This window comes from Watersipora subatra, chromosome 6, assembly GCF_963576615.1.
Source record: "Watersipora subatra chromosome 6, tzWatSuba1.1, whole genome shotgun sequence".
In the NCBI taxonomy this organism is placed as follows: Eukaryota; Metazoa; Bryozoa; class Gymnolaemata; order Cheilostomatida; family Watersiporidae; genus Watersipora; species Watersipora subatra.
Window position 1 is genome coordinate 28,761,057 of NC_088713.1, and position 10,496 is coordinate 28,771,552.

The 10,496-nt window shown below is 34.5% G+C and overlaps 1 protein-coding gene across 1 annotated transcript in view; it reads left to right on the forward strand.

Moving 5' to 3' along the window:
- LOC137398190 (uncharacterized) overlaps positions 1-10,496 on the forward strand; it is a 187,580-nt gene that overhangs the window by 153,341 nt on the left and 23,743 nt on the right. The gene's annotated exons all lie outside the window — the stretch shown is intronic.

Sequence of the window (10,496 nt, forward strand, 5' to 3'; positions counted from 1 at the left end):
GAGTTTGAGCACTCGCCTCAAGATCTTAGCTGTTCCCAATAGCGCACTTTTCTGCAACTCCCCTGAGTTGATTGTTGTTGGTATTTGGGCAAGCCACATTTCATGCGCCGGTGTTATTGCGCCCAGTGCCCCAATGACTACTGGGATCACAGTTTTTCTTACATTCCAGCATTTTTCAATTTCTTCTCCAATAGGGAGATATTTCTCTACCTTTTCTTTTTCTTTGCTGGCTATATTGTAGTCATTGGGTACTGCTATATCTATTATATTAGCCCTCTAGTTCTCCTTGTCTACCACCACTATATCTGGTTGGTTTGCTAGGACATGCTTGACAGTTTGGATGTAGAAGTCCCAGAGGATCTTAGCGCGGTCATTTTCATTCACCTTCCCAGGAGCTTCCCACCAGTGTTGTGGTTTATTAAGGCCATACTCATCACATAGACTTCTATACACAATACCTGCGATATGATTATGCCGCTCAGTGTATGCGTTTCCTGCTAGCTGCTTGCATCCACTGATGATGTGTTGGATGGTCTCAGGTGCATCCTTGCACAGTCTGCATCTAGAATTGTCTCTAGTGTGATAGATTTTTGTTTGGTGTTGCCTTGTTGGGAGCACTTGCTCCTGGGCTGCCATGATTAGCGACTCTGTATTGGCCGTTAGGTTTCCTTTGTTCAGCCACATATATGTCTGGTGAAGATCGCCAACCTTAGATATTTGTCAGTGGTAAGCACCATGAAGAGGTTTCGTGTGCCAGTCAATTTCCTCATCATCAGGGCGTAGGTCCGTTGTAAGAGCAGCCAATTGAAATTCAGCTAGCAACTTATCTGAAGTGGCCATGGAGGCTGCATATGCTTTGATGTTTTGCTCCTCCTCTTTCGCTGTCTGCTGCACACTTTTGAGTCCCCTACCACCATCTTTCCTATCGAGATACAATCTAGTAGTATCAGATTTTGGGTGGAGTGCTCCATGCATGGTCAGCAGTTTACGAGTTGCTATATATGTCTCTTTGATGGCTTCCTCTGTCCACTTTATTATGCCTGCTGGATATCTTACTACTGGCAGTGCGTAGGTATTTATTGCCATGACTTGGTTCTTGGCATTGCGCTGGCTTCGTAAGACCTGCCGAAGGCGTTTCTTGTATTCGGTAATGGCTTTGTGACGTACCTCGGCTTCGTGGTTGATGTTGCTTTGCATAATCCCCAAGTACTTGTACCCTTCTTCTATATCTTTGATGGTACCATTTGGCATTCTTAGGCCATCTGTGAGCATAGAATGGCCTTTCTTAAGAATTAGCCTTCCACATTTCTCAATACCGAAGGTCATTCCGATGTCCTTGCTGTATACCTGAGTGAGGTGTATTAGCGAATCAATGTCCCTTTCTTTGTTAGCGTGGTGTTGATGTCATCCATGTAGAAGAGGTGGTTTATCTTGGTGCCACTCTTAAACTGGTACCCATAATGAGTCTCCTCCAACATATTGCTTAGAGGGTTTAGGCATATGCAGAAGAGCAGCGGTGATAAGGAGTCACCTTGATAGATGCCTCGCTTGATTTTTACACTCGCCAGCTTTTTGCCATTAGCCTCCAGTTCCGTCTTCCATTTGGTCATTGACATCTTGATGAATGCCACAAGAGCAGGGTGAACATTGTACATACTGAGGCACTCAAGTATCCACCTATGGGGAATTGAGTCATAGGCCTTTTTGTAGTCAATCCAAGCCATGGCAAGATTGGTTTGCCTACTCCTGCTGTCTTGACAGACCGTCCGATCCACCAGTAACTGATGTTTGGCTCCTCGGGTGTTGCGTCCAATTCCTTTCTGAGCACTGGTCATATAGTGACTCATGTGCTCTTCCAGTTTGTCTGCAACTATTCCTGAGAGCAGTTTCCAGGTGGTGGGCAAGCATGTTATTGATCGATAGTTTTTGGTAATCGGCCCCTGCTTTGGATCTTTTATCAGAAGTACAGTTCGTCCTTTGGTCAGCCATTCTGGATGGTCACCTTGTTCTATCAGGCATTCCATCTGTTTAGCCATTCTAGTGTGAAGTGATGTCAATTTCTTTAACCAGAAGGCTTGAATCATGTCATGGCCAGGTGCTGCCCAGTTTTTCATATGCTGCACTCTGCACTTGATGTCCTCTTCGCTGATGATGAGTCCTTGCTGAGCCACAGTGTTTTGACGGCTGTCGTTAAGCCTCTTCAGCCAATTTGCAGTGGTGTTATGAGTAGTCTCTTTCTCCCAGATGTCCTTCCAGAACTTTGAAGTGCTAGATCGGGAAGGCTCAGACATTGGCCTCTGCAGTTCACCTTTGAACTGGGAATACACTCTAGATGGATTATTGATGAACAGTTCGTTCATTATCTTGTTATCCCGTTTTTTGGTGTACCGCTTCAGTCGTGCCGAGAGTGCTACTAGCTGCTGTTTGGCAGACTCTAGAGCTTCTATTGTGGCTTCTCTTTTTGGAAGCTCTAAACTGTGGTTAGATCTCTCACTGAGCCTACTAACTTTCTTGCGCAAGTCTTTTATCTTATTTTGTAGCCTCAGCTGCCAGGATGGAATTGCTTGAAGCCTTGTTGGCAGTGTCTTAATACCCATCTCCTCCAAGATGACAGTTGCTGTACTGTAGAATAGGGCATTAGTCTCACTGATTGATCCAGTTGGGATCGACTCCAGTGCCAATTAATGTCTTTTAACAGCTTCTTAGGTATGGTCTTGCTAACTATTCGTAGTGGTACCCTGCTTCCACAATCATTAACAGCTGGCATCTTGTTGATGATATTTTCCGCAAGCTCTTCCACCCTTGGGTCAAGGTCCAAGTGTATGTTTTCTTCAACCCGTGAGTCAACACATGATCGAGGATGTGTCACAGTGTGTGTTGATATGCACTCATCATTGGTCGAGGTTACCTGGGTGAACTGTTCCCTAATTTCATCTACCTCAAGTTCCGATATGAGGTTCCGCTTGATTATGTTACTCCTCTAAGCTACAAGTTGCTTAGCGGTTAGTGGCAATTCAGGGCGCATGTTTATCCACAGTTGATGCATCCTTCCCATGTAGCCCCACTTTTGAGGTTCACTCATAAAGTAGCACTGCATGAGGTCCGTGTTATCAGTCCGAGTTCATTTCATCCGTTTTGAACCAGTAGCCTTGTCCTGGTTCAGCTACAGGCAGCGCGGACCTTGGTTGACCGGGCCGGCATGGTTTTGGTTATTGCACTCATCATAGAGGTTGTAGACATTATACAAGCAAGGGTCTTTTCTAAGGACCACCAGAAAAGTGCAGTTGTTGGGGTTTGAACCGAGGACCTAATGATCACGGTCCCAATACCACCGATACACCAACTGCGCTATCTGTCCTGTATATATATATATATATATATATATATATATATATATATATATACAGTGAAACATGGATAACTCGCCCTCGGATATAGCGAACACATGGTTAACTTGACTGGATTTGCTTGGTCCGTTCCCACGCAATGATAAATGGCTATATAATTCGAACTCAACACTGTTATAACGAACTGTTTTTGCCCAACGGCTACCAAAACGGTTGCTATCGCTTTATAAAATCACTTTATTCCAAGCCATAGAGATAAACCTCAACTTTTCGTAATTCATAAGCGTCGTTATTACCTCCATCGGCAAAACATTTTTGTCAACGACTTTTCTAAAGGTTTGGTGAAATTTGATTTATCCTGCTTTACGATGAATAGCATGGACTAGCCGGATCACGCGCGTAAGGATTTTCGCCACGCACATACCAAACAAAAACAGCATGTTGTTTTTGTTTTGTATTTGCGTGGCGAAAATCCTTGAGTGCGTGACCCGGCTAGCCCGTGATGAATAGTTTTCCTACGTTGATTCCGTGTTGAATCAACGTCGGAATGTTGAATGTTTAGAATGTCTTAAACATTGTTGTAATTAAACGTATACGTTGTCTTAGCTAAAAAACTATTCATCGTTTGACCTAAACACAGAATACGTGTGTACATTCAATAAGTATCCATTCAAAAAGCGTGAGTGATATACAATGTATCGTAAACCACGTAAAACTTTTAATTGAACTGCCTCGGAGTGTTGCTCTTAACGAATCTCAGGTAAAGTAATGTAATCTTTGCATAAACTTCAAGGGGAGTAAGACGGGGTCGTGGGTAAAACGCTCAAAAGAAAAAGATGTCTTTTCTTTTGAGCATTTCAGCAACGATCAAGTTTTGCCAATGTCAATCTAAAAAACGTCCTTGCAATAACATCACCTCAAACAGCAAACCAATCTCAAGTGATAGAAAAATCTCTATACTTTTTGATAAAAACGTATTAAGCTAAACATTAGAAGCATTTAATTTGAAACAAGCCATTTGTGCTTTTGATTTATATTATATTTTGTATATGTACATGTATCTACTAATAAATAAGTAAATACATGGACTTGTGATAGTGCTCTGATAACTTGAACGCTCCGATAATTCGAACACTTTTGCGCGGTCCCTTGAAGTTCGAGTTATCCGAGTTTCACTATATATATATATATATATATATATAAATCATTTACTGGTCCTATATGTAATTGTACATGTATATATACTTATCCTTTACTAGTCTCATATATAATTGTACATGTATATCTACTTATCCTTTACTGGTCCTATATGTAGTTGTATGTGTATTTCTACTTATCCTTTGTTGGTCCTATATGTAATTGTACATGTATATCTACCTATCCTTTGCTGGTCCTATATGTAGTTGTATATGTATATCTACTTATCCTTTACTGGTCCTATATGTAATTGGATATGTATATCTACTTATCCTTTGTTGATCCTATATGTAATTGTACATGTATATCTACTTATCCTTTACTGGTCCGATATGTAATTGTACATGTATATCTTCTTATTCTTTACTGGTCCAATATGTAATTGTACAGGTATATCTACTTATCCTTTATTAGTCTTATATGTAATTGTACATGTATATCTACTTATCCTTTACTGGTCCAATATGTAATTGTACATGTATATCTACTTATCCTTTACTGGTCCTATATGTAATTGTACATGTATATCTACTTATCCTTCACTGGTCCGATATGTAATTGTACATGTATATCTACTTATTCTTTGTTGTTCCTATTTGTAATTGTACATGTATATCTACTTATCCTTTACTGGTCCTATATGTAATTGTACATGTATATCTATTTATTCTTTGTTGTTCCTATATGTAACTGTACATGTATATCTACTTATCCTTTGCTGGTCCTATATGCAATTGTATATGTATATCTACTTATCCTTTACTGGTCCTATATGTAATTGTATATGTATATCTACTTTTCCTTTGTTGGTCTTATATGTAATTGTTTATGTATATCTACTTATCCTTTGTTGATCCTATATGTAATTGTACATGTATGTCTACTTATCCTTTACTGGTCCGATATGTAATTGTACATGTATATCTACTTATTCTTTACTGGTCCAATATGTAATTGTACAGGTATATCTACTTATCCTTTATTAGTATTATATGTAATTGTACATGTATATCTACTTATCCTTTACTGGTCCTATATGTAATTGTACATGTATATCTACTTATCCTTTACTGGTCCTATATGTAATTGTACATGTATATCTACTTATCCTTTACTGGTCCGATATGTAATTGTACATGTATATCTACTTATTCTTTGTTGTTCCTATTTGTAATTGTACATGTATATCTACTTATCTTTTACTGGTTCTATATGTAATTGTACATGTATATCTACTTATCCTTTACTGGTCCTATATGTAATTGTATATGTATATCTACTTTTCCTTTGTTAATCCTATATGTAATTGTACATGTATATCTAATTATTCTTTGTTGTTCCTATTTGTAATTGTACATGTATATCTACTTATCTTTTACTGGTTCTATATGTAATTGTACATGTATATCTACTTATCCTTTACTGGTCCTATATGTAATTGTACATGTATATCTACTTATCCTTTACTGGTCCGATATGTAATTGTACATGTATATCTACTTATTCTTTGTTGTTCCTATTTGGAATTGTACATGTATATCTACTTATCCTTTACTAGTCCTATATTTAATTGTACATGTATATCTACTTATCCTTTACTGGTCCTATATGTAATTGTATATGTATATCTACTTTTCCTTTGTTAATCCTATATGTAATTGTACATGTATATCTAATTATTCTTTGTTGTTCCTATTTGTAATTGTACATGTATATCTACTTATCTTTTACTGGTTCTATATGTAATTGTACATGTATATCTACTTATCCTTTACTGGTCCTATATGTAATTGTACATGTATATCTACTTATCCTTTACTGGTCCGATATGTAATTGTACATGTATATCTACTTATTCTTTGTTGTTCCTATTTGGAATTGTACATGTATATCTACTTATCCTTTACTAGTCCTATATTTAATTGTACATGTATATTTACTTATCCTTTACTGGTCCTATATGTATATGTACATGTATACCTACTTATCCTTTACTGGTCTTATGTGTAATTGTACATGTATATCTACTTATCTTTTATTGGTTCTATATGTAATTGTACAGGTATATCTACTTATCCTTTGTTGGTCCTATATGTATATCTACTTATCCTTTATTGGTCTTATATGTAATTGTACATGTATATCGACTTATCCTTTACTGGTCCTATATGTAATTGTACATGTATATATACTTATCCTTTACTAGTCTCATATATAATTGTACATGTATATCTACTTATCCTTTACTGGTCCTATATGTAGTTGTATGTGTATTTCTACTTATCCTTTGTTGGTCCTATATTTAATTGTACATGTATATCTACTTATCCTTTGTTGGTCCTATAAGTAATTGTACATGTATATCTACTCATCCTTTGTTGGTCATATTTGTAATTGTACATGTATATCTACGTATCATGTATTGGTCCTGTATGTAATTGTATATGTATATCTACTTATTCTTTACTAGTCCTATATGTAGTTGTACATGTATATCTACTTATCCTTTGCTGGTCCTATATGTAATTGTACATGTATATCTACTTATCCTTTACTGGTCCTATATGTAATTGGATATGTATATCTACTTATCCTTTGTTGGTCCTATATGTAATTTTACATGTATATCCACTTATCCTTTATTGGTTCTATATGTAATTGTACATGTATATCTACTTATCCTTTGCTGGTCCTATATGTAATTGTATATGTATATCTACTTATCCTTTACTGGTCCTATATGTAATTGGATATGTATATCTACTTATCCTTTGTTGATCCTATATGTAATTGTACATGTATGTCTACTTATCCTTTACTGGTCCGATATGTAATTGTACATGTATATCTTCTTATTCTTTACTGGTCCAATATGTAATTGTACAGGTATATCTACTTATCCTTTATTAGTCTTATATGTAATTGTACATGAATATCTACTTATCCTTTACTGGTCCAATATGTAATTGTACATGTATATCTACTTATCCTTTACTGGTCCTATATGTAATTGTACATGTATATCTACTTATCCTTCACTGGTCCGATATGTAATTGTACATGTATATCTACTTATTCTTTGTTGTTCCTATTTGTAATTGTACATGTATATCTACTTATCCTTTACTGGTCCTATATGTAATTGTACATGTATATCTACTTATTCTTTGTTGTTCCTATATGTAACTGTACATGTATATCTACTTATCCTTTGCTGGTCCTATATGCAATTGTATATGTATATCTACTTATCCTTTACTGGTCCTATATGTAATTGGATATGTATATCTACTTATCCTTTACTGGTCCTATATGTAATTGGATATGCATATCTACTTATCCTTTGTTGGTCCTATATGTAATTGTACACGTATATCTACTTATCCTTTGTTGGTTCTATATGTAATTGTACATGTATATCTACTTATCCTTTGCTGGTCCTATATGCAATTGTATATGTATATCTACTTATCCTTTACTGGTCCTATATGTAATTGGATATGTATATCTACTTATCCTTTGTTGGTTCTATATGTAATTGTACATGTATATCTACTTATCCTTTGCTGGTCCTATATGCAATTGTATATGTATATCTACTTATCCTTTGTTGGTTCTATATGTAATTGGATATGTATATCTACTTATCCTTTGTTGGTTCTATATGTAATTGTACATGTATATCTATTTATCCTTTGCTGGTCCTATATGCAATTGTATATGTATATCTACTTATCCTTTACTGGTCCTATATGTAATTGGATATGTATATCTACTCATCCTTTGCTGGTCTTATATGTAATTGTACATGTATAGCTACTTATTCTTTACTGGTCCTATATGTAATTGTATATGTATATCTACTTTTCCTTTGTTGGTCTTATATGTAATTGTTTATGTATATCTACTTATCCTTTGTTGATCCTATATGTAATTGTACATGTATGTCTACTTATCCTTTACTGGTCCGATATGTAATTGTACATGTATATCTACTTATTCTTTACTGGTCCAATATGTAATTGTACAGGTATATCTACTTATCCTTTATTAGTCTTATATGTAATTGTACTTGTATATCTACTTATCCTTTACTGGTCCTATATGTAATTGTACATGTATATCTACTTATCCTTTACTGGTCCTATATGTAATTGTACATGTATATCTACTTATCCTTTACTGGTCCGATATGTAATTGTACATGTATATCTACTTATTCTTTGTTGTTCCTATTTGTAATTGTACATGTATATATACTTATCTTTTACTGGTTCTATATGTAATTGTACATATATATCTACTTATCCTTTACTGGTCCTATATGTAATTGTATATGTATATCTACTTTTCCTTTGTTAATCCTATATGTAATTGTACATGTATATCTAATTATTCTTTGTTGTTCCTATTTGTAATTGTACATGTATATCTACTTATCTTTTACTGGTTCTATATGTAATTGTACATGTATATCTACTTATCCTTTACTGGTCCTATATGTAATTGTACATGTATATCTACTTATCCTTTACTGGTCCGATATGTAATTGTACATGTATATCTACTTATTCTTTGTTGTTCCTATTTGGAATTGTACATGTATATCTACTTATCTTTTACTAGTCCTATATTTAATTGTACATGTATATTTACTTATCCTTTACTGGTCCTATATGTATATGTACATGTATACCTACTTATCCTTTACTGGTCTTATGTGTAATTGTACATGTATATCTACTTATCTTTTATTGGTTCTATATGTAATTGTACAGGTATATCTACTTATCCTTTGTTGGTCCTATATGTATATCTACTTATCCTTTATTGGTCTTATATGTAATTGTACATGTATATCGACTTATCCTTTACTGGTCCTATATGTAATTGTACAGGTATGTTTACTTATCTTTAACTGGTCCTATATGTAATTGTATATGTATATCTACTTATCCTTTACTAGTCCTACATTTAATTGTACATGTATATCTACTTATCCTTTACTGGTCCTATATGTATATGTACATGTATACCTACTTTTCCTTTACCGGTCTTATATGTAATTGTACATGTATATCTACTTATCTTTTATTGGTTCTATATGTAATTGTACAGGTATATCTACTTATCCTTTACTGGTCCTATATGTAATTGTATATGTATATCTAATTTTCCTTTGTTAGTCCTGTATGTAATTGTACATGTATATCTACTTATTCTTTGTTGGTCCTATTGGTAATTGTACATCTATATCTACTTGTCCTTTACTGGTCCTATATGTAATTGTACATGTATATCTACTTATTCTTTACTGGTCCAATATATAATTGTACAGGTATATCTACTTATCCTTTATTAGTCTTATATGTAATTGTACATGTATATCTACTTATCCTTTACTGGTCCTATATGTAATTGTACATGTATATCTACTTATCCTTTACTGGTCCTATATGTAATTGTACATGTATATCTACTTATCCTTTACTGGTCCGATATGTAATTGTACATGTATATCTACTTATTCTTTGTTGTTCCTATTTGTAATTGTACATGTATATCTACTTATCTTTTACTGGTTCTATATGTAATTGTACATGTATATCTACTTATCCTTTGTTGGTCCTATATGTAATTGCACATGTATATATGCTTACCCTTTACTTGTCCTATATGTAATTGTACATTTATATCTGCTTACCCTTTACTTGTCCTATATGTAATTGTACATGTATATCTACTTACCCTTTACTTGTCCTATATGTTATTGTACATGTATATCTACTTATCCTTTGTTGGTCCTATATGTAATTGTACATGTATATCTGCTTACCCTTTACTTGTCCTCTATGTAATTGTACATGTATATCTACTTACCCTTTACTTGTCCTATATGTTATTGTACATTTATGTACACTTTTAAAATGAATTACGTAAAGTGATCATAAG